General features: G+C 34.7%; 1 non-coding gene across 1 annotated transcript; it reads left to right on the plus strand.

The window, feature by feature from the left end:
* The first annotated feature begins 1,916 nt into the window (after nucleotides 1-1,916).
* On the plus strand, nucleotides 1,917-1,978 carry LOC123568137 (U7 small nuclear RNA). Its single transcript, XR_006691359.2, has one exon. It is a non-coding gene; the product is annotated as a U7 small nuclear RNA (small nuclear RNA).
* The last annotated feature ends 17,850 nt before the right edge of the window (nucleotides 1,979-19,828 follow it).

The raw sequence follows: 19,828 nt of genomic DNA on the forward strand, positions 1-19,828 counted from the left end.
CTGGCCTCAAGTAATCCTGCAGCTTCAGTATAATTTCTTAACATATACTTCCAACTGGTTTTTAAGAACAGAAACAATAGCCAGCCTTTCCTCGAAGACTGAGTTTTATGTAAACTCCTCCTTTCATATATAGACATTCATGCACATTGCATTTTTCACAATTGTACCAGAATTCAGTAAATATGAGGGTAGACCTCGTTTTAATGTGATAACAGTCATAATTTGTCCATTTTGCGCTTAACAGTTTGGTCTTGTTCCAGTCTCCAAAACTCATATTTTAAAATATTGTTTAGCTAAATTAAATAGAATTTCCAGTTTTTCAAACATTTCTTATGTGCCACCAGTAGAATGATAGAGTGTCTTGCATTGCTCAAAAAATTACCTTAAATTCAAAAATCAACCCCCATGAGCTTAATTTTATCAAAGAAGAAATGTCTTGTCAAATACAGTCCCAACCAACATATTCAGTAGCTTTCAAAGTATGTTTGACATTGAGGACTGAAAAACAACATAGGAGTCAAAGAAACAAACATCGATGGCCTGTCAAATTTTTTGTAGACATGATGCTATTATCAAGGCACATCAGGATAAAATAAAATGACCTAGCTGACCACAGGCTTACAAATGTCCTGTGAAGGAAAGAAAAACGGTGAATCAAAAGGTAGCTTTGTTGCATGTCCCCCCAGGCCTTTTTATTGACAAGAATGACAATGGTCCCAAGATGCACCATTATCTATGACCAGCAAGCAGACATCAAATGCTCCTGAGCCGTATCTGTCAGAATAGAAAATTCTGCTCAAAACAGACAGGGCTTGTTACACTTTGTTCAGCTAAGGTTTGTCAAAAGCCAGGGTCACTTGTATTGCTCTGCCCTGAAGGGGAATTGTAAAAGGAGAGAAGTACATGATTTCTCAATGTTTCTTCTGCAAGGAGACTTTGAGTCTGGTTGACCAAATGTTTTGAAAGTCAAGTCATGACTCAAAGGAAGTAGAAAGGAAAGTTAATAGTCTGTCATTTATCTACTTAGAAATGAGGTTCACATGCTAAAAGGTTAGAGTTTTAGTAGATTCCTACATTTAGGAAAAATTTTTTGCTATGTGTGATTTGTTTTTACAAATTAAAAAAGGAAAATACTACTGCTATTGAAATTGGAGGGAACAAGTTAATGTGTTCTGGCCAAGTATTGTGTGCTAAGGCATTACGGAGTTTATTACAATCTGAAATATTTACACTGGTAAGATATTTCTCTAATTTGCTTCTTTTTGACTAAAGAAGGATTTTATACACAAATGTCCAGCCTCTGACACTTGAGTAAACTCACTAACTTGTGGAAACATCTGTTAACCACTCATGAGAAAATGCAATTTGGGAGTATTTCTGTAATTGATTAAAAAACAAAACAAAACAAAAAAAAAAAAAACCACGCTTTTCTTCTTTAATAAATTTGAGGGTAAAAATGAAGCCATCACAAAGACAGCATTTGTGAACAAAGGGATTATTTTTCCCTTCTTTCCTTCCCCTATCTTTTACTCTCTCCACTCCTCTCCCCTCTGCTCTTCTCTTTACTGTTGTACTTCTCAATTTGTAGCTTCGCATTTTTTCCTATGCCCAGAGACAAATCCAATTCTGATCAAACTTGTTATAAGTTGTCTTGCAAAAAATGCTATCACATTTGGTAATCCTACACTTCTGTAATTTAAAAACATAGAGTTTGCAAACTCATGGTCATGATTGTTTTGTTTGTCCCACACAATCTTTTTCCAAAGTCTATTTTATTTACCATCTTGAAAAAACAAAAAAGCTCAGAAAATAATTTTAAATTCCAGATTTCTAGGAAAAAAAGAGGGAGATGGGCTAATTTGACAATGCATAATTTGAATTTCTACTTAACAATATTCTTCCACAGCACAGGGACTAAGTGTTACAGCTCTTTTGGAATTTATTTAGCAGGCTTTCTGGTCTTTACTGGAAAGCCTCTTAAAAAAACAACAAACAAATAATCAAACAAGAAAAAACCACAGAGACTGATCAACCTTTTAGTCAGAACATATAATCTCCAATGTATCATAGTTTCCATAAGGTTTACTTCTCTCACTCATCCCTAAGGGTTTGAATTGTGAGTTCTGCTCAAATTCAATTAATGAATTAAACTGATCAACTATTTTTCTTATCAATATGACTGTATAATTCTAGCTAATACCTTATTATTCAGAATATAATTACTCAATTGTTTCATGAGTGGGAATTCCATCTCCATCACTAGACTGTGAGCTTTGCCAGGAGCTAGACATATTTTAGACATTGTTTACTATTCACACTGCAGTAGTGCCTGGTACAGTGTGACGTTCAACGAACGCTTCTGCAGAAAGAAAAGAAGGTAGGAAGGAAAAAGGAAGGAAGATAACATTTTGAATTAAAAAATGAATCTTTTCATTGTTTCCATTTCCAATAGTACCAATCATGCTGTGGACACTGAAATAAGAATCTTCGTTCAACTGGCTAAACAGAAAAAAACAAAATATGGGCCTTAGAATTATATATCACCTTGGCAACATTACAGTGAAGCTCACATGAGATCCTGTAAATATTTGTCCAATTCATTCTAGAAAAGCTTCAGGATAATGATTGGTAATACATGTTTTTCTTGATGGAACTTTATTTCCAATAATGTGCCAGGTCATCCATCAGACTTAACCATTTCCCAAGTGTACTGCAAAAAACTACTATCCCACCCTAACCTTAAGGCAGGAAAATGTTCCTGTGGTGAAATAAAAATTCCTCATGACTTAGTATACCTTTTAATTACTGATGACTTTAAAAATTTCTATACCCAATATTTCATTCCTCTCTATTTCTAGAAAAAAAAGTGCTAGATTTAGAGTCAGCAGCCCTTCAGTTCAAGTCCTAAATCTGCCATTTATTAGCAGTACAGTAATATAGTCAACAATCACTTAACCCTGATATACCTCTTTATTTCCATCAGTAAAGTGGAGTCAAAAACACTTCCATCACTTCCATCACAATATTGTAAAAACTCAGTTATAAGTGCTATGTAAAAAATGTAAACAAGTTTTTAAAAAATCTATAGACATTACTTAAATAAGAAACAAAAAATTTGAGAACAAGCTCCTGCCTTTATAACAAACTATACAATTCAATCTTTTCTGTTTCACCCAACTTGGCAATGACAATTGATTTAACCAGTCAATTAATCTGATTACCAATTTGACTGAATTAAGCAATTAATTCCGTAACAGAGTCAAACAATTGATCAGTTCGTGTTAGCAGAGAAATGCAAAGTATTAAAAATGGTGGTTAAGGATAAACTAGAGTAATTTTCTCATTAATTTATTTCTAATTTGAGACTTCTTGTGCTCAAGTAAAATTGTACTGTGTCCCTGAAAGTACAAAAGTTCCTCTGGGTACACAGAATTCTAATCACACAATAGCAACCTTGTCCAGTCAGTCTCAGTAATGATTTCTCTCACTTTACCCTGACACACCTTTGAAATTTCTATTCAATTTTCTTGAACAAAATTAGATAACTGACTCTATGAAACTTTTAAAGACCTTTTCAGTGGAACACTCTCTTCACATTACTCTATTCATTATTACAGCTTTTTATTGATTACACACTAATTATCTGTTTATGTGGTCACCTGTGGTAAAATTGTGAGCACATTAAACACAGACTGTGTGGTCTTCATGTTGGAACCAAAAGTCTAGCATAGCATCTGAATTTTTCCTGGATTCAGTAAACATTTGTTGAAAAAGGAATGTAAGAGTTATTGTACTACTAATCAACATATAAATCAATTTCTGAACAAAGAGAGGAAATAGAATACACGAAGGAGGATGATGTATTGGGGCTTTAATTGAGTTCTCGCCCCTTCTCCCCATTCAATGTCCTCTTAGAGCATCTTAGAGTGTCCTACTTAGAGAGTACTTAGAGAGTACATTTCCCTTCTGTCTACCTTAGAGATAGTTAATTTTTAAATGTATTTTCCTCAGAAATGCTCGAAACTAGAAGAAGCTGAGAGCTAGGATTTAGATGATGTGAATATAGACTGCTGGAATAGAGGCTATAGCAAAGCTGGAAATCTCACCAACAAAAGGTTGCACACTATTGAAACTGGCCCAATAGTCTCATACAAATAATATTTATGTTTTTTTGAATAGACATAGCAATTGACCTTCTCTTGTTTTAAAACTTGAAACTGACATTTGTCTCATCTGACTTCCTCAGGAAACCGCCCTCAGTGAAGAAACTAAAGCTCATCAGATTACCATGTCCAGAAAATAAGACACCAGCCCCCCATCCATCATGACTGCTTCCTTACCACTCCCTAATTCCTGGTTTTCTACCTTTCCTGCTATATAAACCCCACCATTTTAGTTGGGTGGAAGATGGATTTGCTACTTTATCTCCTGTTATCTTTGGCTGCAGCACCAGATTAAAGCCTTCTTCCCTGACAATACTCCTTGTCTCAGTGATTGGCATTCTATGCCACAAGCAGCAGGACCTATACTGAACCCCTGGAGTTTGGGTGACATTATGATTACCAGGATAAGAGACAGCAGCTACTAATGAAATATAAATCAGTGTGGCCAAGTATGTCATGGAAAGAAATGGTTCTTTGCTTAATCCAGGTGGAAGGGAAACTTCTAGAAACTTAAACTGCCCAAAGGGAGAAGGGAGGAAGGAGAGAGAAAGCATATTTGATTGGTTGAGTTTAAAAATTTCAATGAACGAAATTTAATCGTGGGAGTGATTTCATAAACTTGAATTAAAAGTTGAAAATTTTCATCTACTCATTGAAATGAGAACATCAAGAAAAACCTTTGCCTACATATATATAAAGTTATACATCCTTTTATACTCAGGCCTGTGTATTACTAAGACTATACTATTTAATTTGACTACTATACTTTATGTATAGTTTGGACTTGAAAGGAATTTGATGAGGTTTTGAGAATAATAGCATTAAATTTTGGTAGAAAATAACAATAGTTTTCATTAATTTGGACAATCTAGCGTTACATTATTCTCATAAGAATTGATTAATAGTTTGTGCTGTTTTATCATTCATAATTAAAGAGTTATAATGTTATAATAATTACTGTTAATATGGTATGTTTTTGTTTGGGGAATTTTTGAGGAAACAAATTCTTTGCATTTGATTTATTTAAAAATTCACATATAACTCAAGTCTAAGCTTAGATTGAGTAACTTGCAAACTGTGTGCCTTGAGCAAGTTGGTCAACAGGTCTGAGCTACCTTGCTTCCTTAGTTTGTGTGTTTGGGATAAATATATTTGTCCTAGCTCCCTGAATCACTGAAAGGCTCAAAACTCTTAATATATGGAAAAGTGCATTGAAAACTTAAAAGCTCTACAAGTTATTGTTTTATCAATATGTTGTACTAATTTTCCTAAACATTCTCAAAGATACCTTTTTATTTTTCATTACAACCAAGTACTTCCCAATCATTTATTAAATACAGTCACTGGGCTATGTAAATAGGTCTGCTTCCTTGTGATATCTAATTTGATATTCATGATTTGCAAGATACTTTACTGTTCAATGTGTACAGTCGAAAGAAAAGATGATCTAAAATATGTACTCAATTTGTATACAATTTCAAAGTACATCATAAGCAAACTTGTCTTGGAAACTATTTTAAGGGCAAATATAATTTTAATTTTCACTACTCCTCACTCCTAAAACAACAACAAAATACTAGATATTCAGGATTGGGGAACCTCCTGAATGGAAAAATGACTTTCTAAATCTTAAAAAGTTCAAATAAGCAAAATCTAGGGTTTAAGAAACCCTGAAGGAGGCTATAGAAGGACTCATTTACTGAGAATTCTTAGTAATTACCTTCAGTTTTAGCCCAGGTTTTCTAGCCACCTTTTTTTCTTTACCTGTTTATATAGTCTATGAGATGGTAACAGCTAAAATATTCATAGGCACTGAGTTTATCATATAACTATTACCTAAATGAAAAGTAAGATGTAAAACATTTGTCAAAATGCCAGTAACATTTTCACAGAATTTGACATGTGACCTCAGTCATTATCCTTGTGTATCCAGAAGAGTAACCTGTTTTCTGTCTTCCATACTTAATCCCAAGAAGCCAAATGAAAACAACTGTTAATGCAAAAGCGAATCCACAAATACAAGAATTCATGAAATACATGGCTTTTCCTTTAAATGTGTGATTCTAGAAACTTATAGTAGGAAGTTCATGAGAAACTCAAGAAATTGCAAAGGGTATCAAGATGGATTGAAGGCAGAAGATGAGTTGTGTTTAGGGATGTTTGCCACTTGTTTTGTACACTTAACTGCTGTACCAATATTTCTATGTCTATAGTAAAAACTGAATCTAACCAAGCTAGAATCAGGAAATCATGATCCTCACCTCAGCAGCTGCCAGCCAGAAGTACTTTCAGGAATAAGGATTTTCCTTTTTACTGCTGAGAAAAGAAAATAAACGTGGAATAAGGGGCACTATAAACCATTCTAACTGTGATCCCATACCTTACTTTTTGCCAAGATATATGAAGTCATTTATTTCTCATTTCTACTATTTGGTTTGAATTTACCTATTGAGGAGTTCGTAGAAATGCAATAACTATAAACATTGTTCTGAAGGAAGAAAACTTATTTAAACTGCAAATTAAAAGAGTTTCTTGTGTTTCAGAGTTAAACTGCAGGATGTCATTAATCTTCCAGTAGAGTAGGTTTTAGCAGAAGGCACTGGTGAAATTTTTCATACTGTAATTTATCTTTTGTTCCATTAAAGTAGGAGGTATTTTAAAGCTTTGATTATAAACATTCTATAATTCTTTTAGCCAATTTGGAGAAAAAGATTAAAATGATTATGGTTTCTTGTGGTCTCTTGGGACTTTTTGTTTCTGGGATTTGATATACAGTTATAAATGAAATGATAGAAGATAATATGCATGAAATCAATTTTATCTTACAAGACTTATCTAAAAATGAGTAATAAAGGTACTTGCTATTATAGTGAGTTGTCCAATAATTTATTCTGCAAATATTTATTGAGTACCTATTATACTCTAGGGAATATTTTGGGACTTCGCTTCATAAAAAAATTGACAAAGACTGGGTTCTCTTCAGAAAGTAGAATCGGAGAAAAGACATGTATGCAGGCAGTTTATTTTAGAAAGAGACCCCAAGGAAGGAGGTGAAGGCAATGCAAAATTCCATTACCAGTGAGTTGCCATCATGAGCAACTGCAGTTTGATTATGCTGAGGACACTTTGAGGTATTGTGTCAAATGAGGTTTAGAAGGTTCATGGAATGGAAAATAGAGCTTTTATCCACCAGCAACCATCCCCTATTAGTCAAAAGTTGCCCTATCAGATGTTAACTCTCTCAGAATCCTAGGTTATCCCAGGGATCAGAATATCCAAGTAAGTTTCCATACAACTGTGTCATTGAAGCCCAGGAGACAAGATTTAACTGTTGAGGAAATTCTGGCAATAAAAGGGGGCAAAGAGTCTATTGATTATGTAAGCATGTTGCAAAAGATCAGGGAATGTATCTTTCATATTAGTAAATCTATTTACTTATTTGTTCACGATGCTTATTGAGTGCTTATTATGTGCCAGAGATAGTTTTATATATGGTGTTATAGCAGTAAGCTAAACGGAACATGATCTCTACTTTCATTGAATTAAGGAAAGTGGGAGAAAGGAAAAAAATAAAGAAAACGATAGTTTATAAGATTATAATAAAGCAGAGTGGAAGAGGGAGCCCTGCACACTTCTGAAAAAGCATCATTTGTAACATAATTAGTAAGTTCACAAGTTCTGGTGTGAGGTGTCTGGAGTGTTCGAGGAACAAAGAACAAAGAACAGAGGAAATGTTGGGATGCCTTGAAAAACCTTTGACTTTTTTCCTGCATAAGATGAGAAGCCACCAAAGCATTTAGGGCAGTGATGTACATAATGTGGGTTATATCACAGAATGATGATCCTGTCTGTGGCATTGAGAATAAAGTGAAGTAAAGTACAAAGATAATAGTGGTGAGAGTCCAACCAAGAGAGTTTGAATAATTGGAAGAGGAAGGTAGTGACAGAATTGATGGATTCTGGCATTTGAAGAGATATACAGCTGACAGGATTTGCTGATGGATTCAATAACAGATGTGAGAATTTTAAAAGGACTCCTAGATAACATGAGGAATATTTGTTTATTTGTTTGCTTGTTTTCTTTTGATTTTATTGGATGTATTAGTTCATTCTGATGCTGCTATAAAGAACTACATGAGGCTGGGTAATGTATAAAGGAAAGAGGTTTAACTGACCCACAGTTCTGCATTGCTGGAGAGGGCTCAGGAAACTGACAATTATGGGAAAATGCAAAGGAGAACCAGGCACCTTCTTCACAGGGCAGCAGGATGAAGTGAGTGCAAGCAGGGGAAATGCCAGACACTTATAAAACAATCAGATCTCGTGAGACTCACTCATTGTCATGAGAACAGCATGGGAAAAACTGCCCCCATTATCCAATTATCTCCACCTGGTCCTGCCCTTGACACGTGGGGACTATTACAATTCAAGGTGAGATTAGGATGGGGACACAGAGTCAAACCATACCACTGGAGGAATGGAATTGTCATGTATTAAGGTAGAGATAAATGGATAAGTAGTTTAAAAGAGAGTGCTATTTTGGACAGGTGGAATTAAGCAAAACTCATTAGCCAAGCATAAAAATGCCAGGTATATATTTGGATATATGTAAGTCCGGAGTTAAGCACTGAGAATGGAGGGAGGGGAGATGACTTATCCTTCCCCTATTAAATGGTGTTAATAGGCCAAATAAGATAACAAATAAATATTGAGTACTATAACAACATGGAGATTGTTATTGAAAAGAACTTACTATTACTGAGAAGTTTGTTAGATAAGGAGCACTTTTCCCGTGGAGTGATGGTCTTAAGAAGAGAAACAGAAGGGAAGCCTGGTTGGAGTATACTCAAGAAAGAAAGAGAGGATGAAAGTTTAGAAGCAGAATTATATGGAAAATGGGGAAAGAAATAGATAGTTGCAGGAAGGAATGCACGATCAAGAGATAATTTTTCTTTGTATAAGACAGAGGAAATACATATTTATATACTGATGAGAAGCTTCTATTGAGAGAGGAATAATTAGTCTTGCAGAAAAGATAGTGAGACTGTCTGATGTAGTATATTCGTTTCCTAGGGCTGCCATCGCACATACCACAGACTGGGTGGCTTAAACAACAGACGTTTATTTTCTCAACCTTCTGGAGGCTAAAAGTTCAAGGTCAAGTGTAGGCATGTTTTGTATCTTCTTAGGCTTCTCTTCTTGGCTTGCAGATGACTGTCTTCTCATTATCCTCACATGGTCACCCCTTAATCTCTGAGTACATGAGTCAGGTACCTCTCTCTGTCTGTCTCATAATCTCCTCTTCCTATATGAATACCAGCAGTGTTGGATTAGGGCCCACCCTAAAGACCACATTGCACTTAATTACCCCTTTAAAGATGTTATCTCCAGATACCATCACATTCTGAGGTACTCAGTGTTAGGACTTCAAAGTACAAATTTTTGGGAAATACATTTCAGCCCACAATAAGTAAATGGACTGAGGAATGAGTGAGGGGGAAATAAAATGTAATGCACAGATGGAGGGAGGGGACTTATGGTTACACAGATAAGCTAAAAAAGCCAGAGAATAAGATGCAGATGCCGTAGGAAAGTAGATAATGATGGGAAGTGTGTAAAAGTTTCCTAATTATATTTATATTTTTTTTCAATGAAATTAGAAGCAGCAGTTAAGAATCCTGCTGAGAGTAAAATTGGGAAGAAGGTGCTGGAAGTTTGAGAAGTGAGGACAACATATAGTTATTTAGCTGTGTGGTAGAACAAGAGGAATTAAGAAATTCAATTTGAGTTCTGGCTCTCCTCTTACATATAGTACTCATGAATTTGAAGTAAGACCAGTCATGATGTTTTCCTTCACATTTGTTCAGCTTCAAAGGAACAGGCATGAGATTGATATTGAATTATATTTAACCAGGGTTTGGATTTTGCCAGATAAATACAGTGAATGGAGATGGGCAAGGCAGTTGAATCATTTTTAATAAATGACGTTCTATGAAATCTAAACTGTTAAAAAAGAAGAAAGTGAGGAATGAAGTCAGAAAGGGAGAATGAAAAGGCATAGAGTCAATAGAATGTTAGTCATAGACTGGTAAAGAACTATTAGCGGTAGGTGACTAGAGTGAGTAGAAACTGGTTTTATTCTTGAAACGGAAATTTGGAGGAGTTGCAGTTGTTACTGATGATACCTCAGTTGAAATGAGGAGAGAAAGGCTGAAGATGGAGGAATGACTATATCTGTGGAGAAGTAAACGCCAAGGAACTTAGAAGCCAGGGAAGTGAGAGAAGCATCTATATCGATAATTCTTAATAATTGCAACAGCAATAGTATTGCAAAGAGTCACGTAAACCAGAGTTAAAAATATTAAAGGGATGAGAATGGGTCATTAGAGTCTTAGCAATAACTGCAATAGGGAAGTGGGGGTTGCATTATTTGATGGCATGAGCTTTAAACTTTTTTTTCTTAAGTAAACAGGGAGACACAATTTGTCTCAAGTAGCAGTAGCAAGAAGCATCAAGAAAAATACCTAACTCACCACTAAGCCCAAGAATACAACCTGTGGTACAAGAGTATGACATGAAGACTTAGAGTCTCTTTCTTTTCCTGCTGCTGGAATTGTGCAGGCTGAGGAAGGGGCAGTGTTACAACTGGTTATATTGAATAAACATGGGTAGTTCTAAAAGGGCTCCTTCAAAGCGTAATCACTACATTTATAATAGATTCATCTTTACACTCCTTTACAACTCATAGAAATTTCTCAGAAATGCCTGCCAATAACTGACTTATTTGTTTGTTTGTTTGTTTGTTTGTTTGTTTTTTCCTTAATTAACAAGCACTGGTAGAGCAATTACTTAGTGCCAAATACTTTTCAAAATACTTGGTAATGTTAAACAGTTAATTTTCATAACAATCCTAGGATTGTTAGGCAGAGACTATCTATCTATAGATAGATATCTAGATCGTCTCTCTGTAGAGAAACTATCTATCTAGAAAATAGTTATTCTAGGAGATAGTTATTATCCTCTCCTTAAAAATGAGAAATCTGAGGCATAGAGTTTAAGTCAATTGTTCAAAGTCATATTTTAATGGTAATTAACATATTTTTAAAAGCTTAGTTTTAAGTAAAGGAGTTAAGTAAAGTTAAGACTCTGTTGGGGTTTTCACCAAAAAAGTTAATTGTTCAGTCATTATTTATTAATAGTGAAGAAAAGCTATCTCTAAAACTGAGCAGTTTTAAATAAATTTATTTGAATCGACAATTCAGGCAAAATCACTCATCCTAAATTATCAGAATGTGGCCTAAAAACCTGACATAAATGTTTAGTTTGGCCAAAAAACTCCACATTTTTTAAGTGTCAGGTTTTCTCAGACATTTCTCAGCATACTGTATTTAAAAGAGTGAGCCTAGATCCCTGACTCTACAGAGCGTACCTTCTCTTCAAATGCCATGTCAACAGAGGTGTGAACAGGGAAGGCAAAGAAAGTTGTGGAAGCACAGAGAGGAAAGATTCCCACCCTGGGGGTATTCATGAAGGTCCCAAAACGGAGGGTAATACTTGACCTCAGCAGAAAAGACAAAGAGATTGCCAGGCTGCTGGCAGATCCATCCAGGCAAAGCAAATTCAAGGGTCAAGAAAGGTGACCAGTTCAAAGATCACTCAAAGGCAGACCATGTTCTGGCGATGGTGAGATACATATGATGCCTGAGTGCAGGTGTCTCCATGAAGGATGAAGAAACAGGCTTATGAACAGGAGTGATATAATCATATTAACTTCAATAAAACACATATGACAGGACTGGATTGGAGAGGGTCTAGAGTGATGCTGAATTAGAGGGTGACCAGAGATAATCCAGGAGAAAAACCACCAAGCTCACTTGGCACCAAATTCCTCCTTGCTCTCTCTTATTCATTCATGTTGACATCCTAAGATCATACCTGCCAAATGTTCTCTCAGTACAGATTTTTGCATATGATTTGCCTTTCATATGTAATGCTTTTCCCTTTCTAGCTAACACTTACTCATCCTTTAGGCTGATATTAAATTGTCAGTTGCCCAAAGAAGTCTTCTCTGACCTTCCTGACTAGGTCAACTCTCCCTTTCATATGCTCCAATAACACCTCTTATTCTAGCACTACACTCAAGGGTGAATTTATATTTATTTATGGAATCATTTGATCAGTGTCTGTTCCTACCATTAGACTACAAGCTTCCAGAAGTTAGGGATTCAGGTCATGTTTTGCTTGTCTTTATATTCCCAGAACAATGCCAGGCAAATAATAGGTACACCAAAATATCAACTGAATACATGAAAGTTTGAACTAAGGCAATGGAAATGAGAAGTGAGGAGTAGGTGGGAATTTTGAAGTAAGTGAATGCATGACTAAGTAAATATTGCTTGATGCTATTATAAAATTAACTCACATTGAAGAAGTAACTCTTCAAAAATTATATAGTGATATATCATATTTGCCAAGATTTGACAGAGAATTAGAAAAGAAAGCATGTGTATTCAGTTATTTGATCTGAAAAATTGAATAGACATACAATTTTCTACAGTGAATGAAGAAATTGTGGAAATGTCATATTTTCCCATCCTGACATTTCTTCTCCTGCATCTTCTTCTTACACTATTGCCTTCTTGCTACCCTCATCTTATTCATATTTCAAGGCATAGCTAAAACCCATCTCCTTCATGATGTCTACTATAATATTCAATCAATATTGATTAATAGATTGCTACACTCAAACCCCTAGGTCTGGTTAATGTGTGTTTAATTATCTTTTCTCCATGATTTCACAGGTAAAATATTCACAACAGTAATAGATCTTATACAAGTACCAGCAGGAAGCCAACTGAATGATTGATTAACAACACATGGAGTCATTTTTTCACTCCCAACAAATATTTTTCCTGCTGGCAGAATATCTGTATTTCAAATATAGTAACATTTTAACTGTGTACCTTACCTACACTCTTTTAAGGACATAAATTCCTTGTCATGTCAACCAATTGTTTTACTAATTTTATATTGCTTACTTTGACTTCCTTTTTTTTTTTTTTTCAAAATTGTACGCAAGAATCAAGATCTGAAATCCTAAGTCCAATTTTAACAGCTGGTAGCTGTATCATGAAGCCTACAAGAAAAACCCCATAAAACCCTGTTTGATAAGATTAACCAAATTGAGCAAATCAGTGAATTGTTATGAACGGTATCTACATCTTTTTAAATCTGTGACTTATAAATTTTAATAAAATATAGGACCTTAGTTTCATGTGATATTTCACCTAATTTCCCTACTGCTGCTTTTTCATGTGTGAAACCATTTTTCTCTGCCAGGTATGTAAGAGGTGGTATTGAGTAATACTTGTCTTCCATTTTCCATTGGTCAAATCATGTGGCTATTGTATTAAAAGAATGAATAAAATGATCTTTTTAAAAGGCAAATAAGATAAAATAAATCAGTAACAAAGCATTTTTGTTATTGTTTCTATTATGTCTTTTATCTTTGTACCCTTAGAAATGAAATTTGACATTAAGTGTCTTTTGTAGAACATAGTTATTTTGTTATTTCTAATAGAAATATTCTTAATGTAATAAAACCTACCAAATTACACATTTAAAGAACTGGAAAAATTGATTGTGCTAGAATAAAATAAATTCAGATTATCCAAAAGCTATATTAAAGGGCCACAATTTATGTAACAGGTTGAAAATAAACATATACAGAGTCTTATTGTGTGTGCGCACATGAGAGAAAGAGAGTGTGTGTGTGTGTGTGTGTACATCTATGTTTTAGGCATCATTGCGTAATGGATCAAAAAATTACGAGTAAAACAGTATAGAAAAATTGAGAAAATCAAGTCATTTCAGGCTAATACAGATAAATTAAAAAGCCTTTCATGAGAAAAACGTAACAGTTGTACAAGACCTTTTACACTCTTCCTGTTGGTCTTATCTGTAAATTGAGAAGAATAAAATCTGTCATTCTGCCTTGCACAATTACTGAAGATCCAGTAAAAATATTATGTAAAAATGCTTTAAGTATCAGAAATACTTAGGACAACGGTGTGCTAAATACTATGTTAGTACGATGTAATTAGTAGAAACAAATACTACTAACATAATGCTAATAATAACAATATGGCTAGCATTTATCGAGAGTGATTTTCATGTACTTACTAAGTCCTTCATATGTATTTTTTCATTTAACCTTCACAACAGCCCAAGAAAATTCTTACTGTTATGGTCCATGTTTTAAGATGAAGAATTTGTGGCTAAAATAATTAAAGTACTTCCTTAAGGTCATACAAGAAGGAAATGGCAAAGTCAGAATTGACCCATCACTGAATGACCAGCAAGCCCAAACTCTTTTCCATTAGGCTTACCACTTCTTATCCCTATTGTTTTTAGTTGGAACCCTGCCCCCCACCTCCCTGAACTCCCATTTCACTGTGTATACCTCTTCTTCCAGCACTTGGCATATTGTATTTTAATTACAGTTGTGTCACTTTATGTTGGCAATATATTCTGATAAATGTGTTGTTAGGCTATTTCTTCACTGTGCAAACATCATAGAATGTACTTACACAAACCTACGTGGTGTACCCTATGGCGTACCTAGGCTGTATGGCAAAGCCTTTTGCTCCCAGTCTACAAACCTGTACAGCATGTACTGTAGGGAATATTGTAGGCAATTGCAACACAGTAGAATCTATATGTCTAAACATATCTAAACATGGAAAAGATATAGCAAAAATGCCATATTCTAATCTTATAGGACTACCATTGTATATGCGGTCTGTTGTTGACTGACAAGTTATTATGGGGCACATGACTTTATTTGTGTACCTACCTTCTCCACTGGACTGTGATCCCATTAAAAGCAATGCTGGAACCTCACCCATCAAGCATCAAGGAAACAATAGTAAACATTGGCTTAATGACTGCTTGAACTCGTTCTCATTTATTGTTTTAATCAAAACACACATCATCTGTAAGGAATAATAATTATCAAAATGTATTGGGTAACTCAAATATCCACCACAGTTCTTATAAACATTTGGTTTCAAAAGAAAAAAATAAACACAATTCCTCTTACTCTCAAATACTGCTTCTAAAATTTTCAATATTTTTGGCTGCCTTTGATTTGTGTTACTTATTTTATTTGATAAATTAGTGAATATATTAGTGATTTAATTATTCATTAAAATACATAAATAATATATATTTAAAACCACATATGTAGTGCTCCTTATAAGTACAGTACTGTAAGTCTTTCATTAGTTTAACCCTCAAACCAATCCTATGAAGAAGGTGCTAGTATTACCTCTGTTTTACAGAAGAGCAGTTTAGCAACTTGCCATGGTTGTGCTGCTTGATGTAGAGGTACCAGCATCTAAACACCTGTCATTTGGCTTCAGAGTGTGACTCGTAACCATTTCACTATCATCTCTGTGTTTCATGGTATCTGGAATTCTGCTGATTTCCTGTAAGTCAGAGGGCTCCAGGTTTTTTCCTAATTTTTTTGGAGAATCCTTTCTCCACAGTAGCTCCCACTCTTTCCTTTTTATTGGGCATTTTTAAGGTAAGGTTTATTGAGGTATATTTTGCAGTTAATAAAATTTACCTTCTCTCAGGTTCATTTAAGTGGGTTTTGACAAATGTGTACAGTTACAAATCCATTGCCACAAACAGTATCTCCTCCTTAATAATACTCTTCATTTCCATTTATATTTCAGTTTTGTATTATTTTTATTTCAATTTCCAAACATTTGGTGCTAGTGCATTGTAACAATTTATTTTTGTATATGGTTTTATAGCCTGCAACCTGGCTAAAACCACAAATGGGTTATAACAGCTATTGTAGATTCTTATAGGCAATCATGTTGACTTCAAATAGAGATAGTTCTATTTCTTTCTTTCCAATCATGATGTCTCTAATCTTTTTTCTTGCCTAGCTTCACTTGTTAGAACCCTATTCAACATTGAATTAAAATGTTGAAATTAGACACTTCTGCCTCAATCCCAGTCTTTAAAAAGAAAGCATTCAATCTTTCACCATTAAGTATGATATACACTGCAATGTGTGTGTGTGTGTGTGTGTGTGTGTGTGTGTGTGTGTGTGTGTGTGTGTGTCTGACGTGGGGTCTCACTTTGTCACCCAGGCTGGCATGATCTCAGCTCACTGCAACATTGCAGCCTCCACATCCCAGGTTCAAATGATTCTCATGCTTCAGAATCCTGGGTAGCTGGAATTACAGCCATGCACTACAAATCCTCGCTAATTTTTGTATATTTTAGTAGAGACAGGGTGGTGTCATGTTGGCCAGGCTGGTCTCCAACTCCTGACCTCCACTGATCCGCCCACCTCAGCCTCCCAAAGTGCTGGGATTACAGATATGAGCTACTGTGCCAGGCCTGTAGTTTTTTCAATAGATTCTTAAATAAAGTTGAGGAAGTTCTCTTTTACTGATACTTTGCTTATTTTTAAAAAATCATAAACAGATTATGAGCATTGACAAATGTTTTTTTCTGAAGTTATTGAGATGGCATTGATTTGTTATTTTCACCTCATGACTATATTGATTGATTTTTAAGTTTTGAGTGAACCTTTCATTCTTGGGACAAATCTAATTTAGATGTGTTATCTTCTCTATACTTTTCTGAATTTATTTTACTAATATTTCCTCAAGGACTTTGAGGCTACCTTGATCAGGGCCTTCCTACCCCTTCTAATGGGAACAGAACTCTGCTCTGTATTGGTGTAAATGCTGGGCCCCAGTAGGTTTTCTGCCCCTCCCACTGGAGCAGAGACATTTTACTTCCTGCTCTGAATCCGGAAGTCAAGGATCTTTACCTGGGCCTTGGAGCTCAGTGGATTTCCTAATTATTCCTCAGCAGTTTAATATTTTTCTTAGTTTGATAGAAGACTCTAGGAGATGTGTGCAACTTCAAGCCTGTGCCTCACCCTGGAAGGGACTCTCCCCTTGTCACCTACCTGTCTGTAATCATTCTCATAAATAATCTGTGGAGGTTAGAACAAGCTTGGAAATGAGTGCCAATCTAATAGTTCTTGGGGATTCTCCAGGCTTCTAATCTGTCACAGTAGATCACATTTACTATTTAAGAATTCAGTAATAATTTTCATTGTTTTCTTCTAATCCATGTCTGTGGCAACCACCTTCTCCTCCCATTCTCTGCCAAGATTAAAGAGCCTGTTTGTCTCATCTCTCCTTAGAAAAGCTTGTCACCCTTTGGAGTTCAGATCTACTGGTTACTTTACAACCTCCAAAAATAATAATTTTGTAGTTTATTTGGCCTTCCTTATGGATGGTGAGCAATATTCTCTAGCTTTCTACACCCTACTACCCTACTTGGAAATAGAATTGTCTCCTTTTTTCTGTTTTATACTGAAAAGTATCCAAATCATATTTGATTTATACTTCAGACTCAAACTATAGCCTGGAGCTAGCAAGTATATCAAGACTGGGCAGAAACATAATTTTCTGACTTTGCCATTCTGATTCATTCAACATTCAATCAGAGTTAATTCACTCACTCCTCTGTTCTTTCGAAAATAATCTGATTCCAAAATAAACTTGAGCTAGAGGTAGTTACAGAAATTATATTCGTATTTGCCATCTCTAATTTTAATTACTTCTCTGATAGAATATACAGAATATTGCATTATTAGGTTATAAATGAAATACAAACTGTAGTGAAATTAGGGTGTTAGCTTCATGTCATAACTGAGAACAAAAAACAATTGAGTTAAAAATATTGTAAACAATTTTTGAACTCTTTATTTTCTTATTTTAAAAACGCAGAAATAGTATGAAAATTAGTTTCAAATAAGTAGTGAAATAATTCACTATATTTTAGAAGTCTGTCTACATGTTTCAATGTAAAATTAAAATTACTGTATAAAATTTATACATAGTCCCATTTGACTCCTTGCGCTTCTTGTGCCTCAGGGTTTTCTATTGCTTTGGCACTATTATGGTTCCCTCACTTGCTCTAACTAAATTCAAGAACATATAATACAAACATCTGCTAATTTATTAAGAAGTTTCAGTTTTTTAAAGACAATACAACTATAAGGATATCACTTGGCTTAATGTGATCACTTATGTTAAAAAATATATACATACATATAACCTATGGAAATTAAGAAAATAAACCATAAAGAGATTAAGGAAAAAAGTTGATTAGCTCTGGAGGATTAAAATGAAAATGTGGATTGTCTGTATAATATTCTAAATTAATTAATTTTATTTTTAATAATTACATTAGAGAAGTCACCAATTCATCTGGAAATGATTTGTTCAGATGACTGCAGCATTTTGTCAGTAATGTTTTGAGTTATCTAAACTTACCTTCCTCCTTAAACAGTAAAGAGGAACAAAAGGCACAGTTGATTCCATTTTAGTCTCTGGATACATTTTTTATTCAACAAAAATTTCTTGAACGTTTATCTTGTACAAGTCAGCGGTCTGTTAGATATTGGAGATTTAACTGTAAATAAGTAAGTGTAATTCCTGAATCCTGACTTCATTTATAGTTGTAAAATAAGTAATTGCAATAAATTTAGATGGCATATTAGTCTCTTCTCACATTGCTAATAAAGAAGTACCTGAGACTGGGTAATTTATAAAGGAAAGTGGTTTAACTGACTCACTGTTCCACAGGGCTGGGGAGGCCTCACTCTGGTGGAAGGTGAAGGAGGAGCAAAGTCATGTCTTACATGGCGACAGACAAGAGAGTTTATGCAGGGGAACTCCTGTTTATAAAACCATCAGATTTTGTGAGACTTATTCACTGTCATGAGAACAGCACAGGAAAAACCCATCCCCATGATTCAGTTACCTCCCCCTGGGTCCTTCCCATGACACATGGGGATTATTACAATTCAAGGTGAGATTTGAGTAGGAATACAGTCAAGTCATATCAGATGGTTATTTTATCAGGAGAAATGGAAGGGATTTTGTAGGTGACAATATGGCAGTTCAGTTTATTCTTGGGACTTTTGAAATCACATGTTAGGTTTTACATGTTTCAGACTTGCTATTCTGAATGTTGACAATGGTGCACAGCAGATAAGAAACACACACAAATACATTGTAGAATGAAAATGTAATGAGACCAATTTGCCAAAGATAATTTACCAAGAAGTTCTGGGCACTCATTAAAGAGGATGGTTTTGCTGCAACGTTTATCTTCGTTTATATGACCTCATGTTCTGGACTACAAAAAGTCAATGAAGATTCTCTTTAGATGTTTTCTCCACATTACATTTGAAGTATGGGCTGCTGGAGATCTTGTAAGGCACCCATAGAAAGTGGAATCTTCCAGAGTAGATTACTCTAAACTCTGCCCTTTCCTTGAACAAGAATCTTTTTAAAAAGTAGAATTAAACAGAATCAAAGGTAGCCATTTGCATGTAGCAAAACATACAAGATATCTGTTAACAGTAGCATATAAAGAAGTAAAGAAACTCAAACTATGACAGTAATAGTAAAATTTGCTTAGACTTTCTATAAAACACATAGATCATTTAGGAAAGTGATTTACAAAATATGGTCCATTAATTACTATTGTCTTAGAAGTCTTATCATGTGGTTTTCAGCTGGCTTAACATTTTTAAAAGAAAAAAATAATTATTT

The sequence above is a fragment of the Macaca fascicularis genome, chromosome 12 (assembly GCF_037993035.2).
Source record: "Macaca fascicularis isolate 582-1 chromosome 12, T2T-MFA8v1.1".
NCBI lineage: Eukaryota > Metazoa > Chordata > Mammalia > Primates > Cercopithecidae > Macaca > Macaca fascicularis.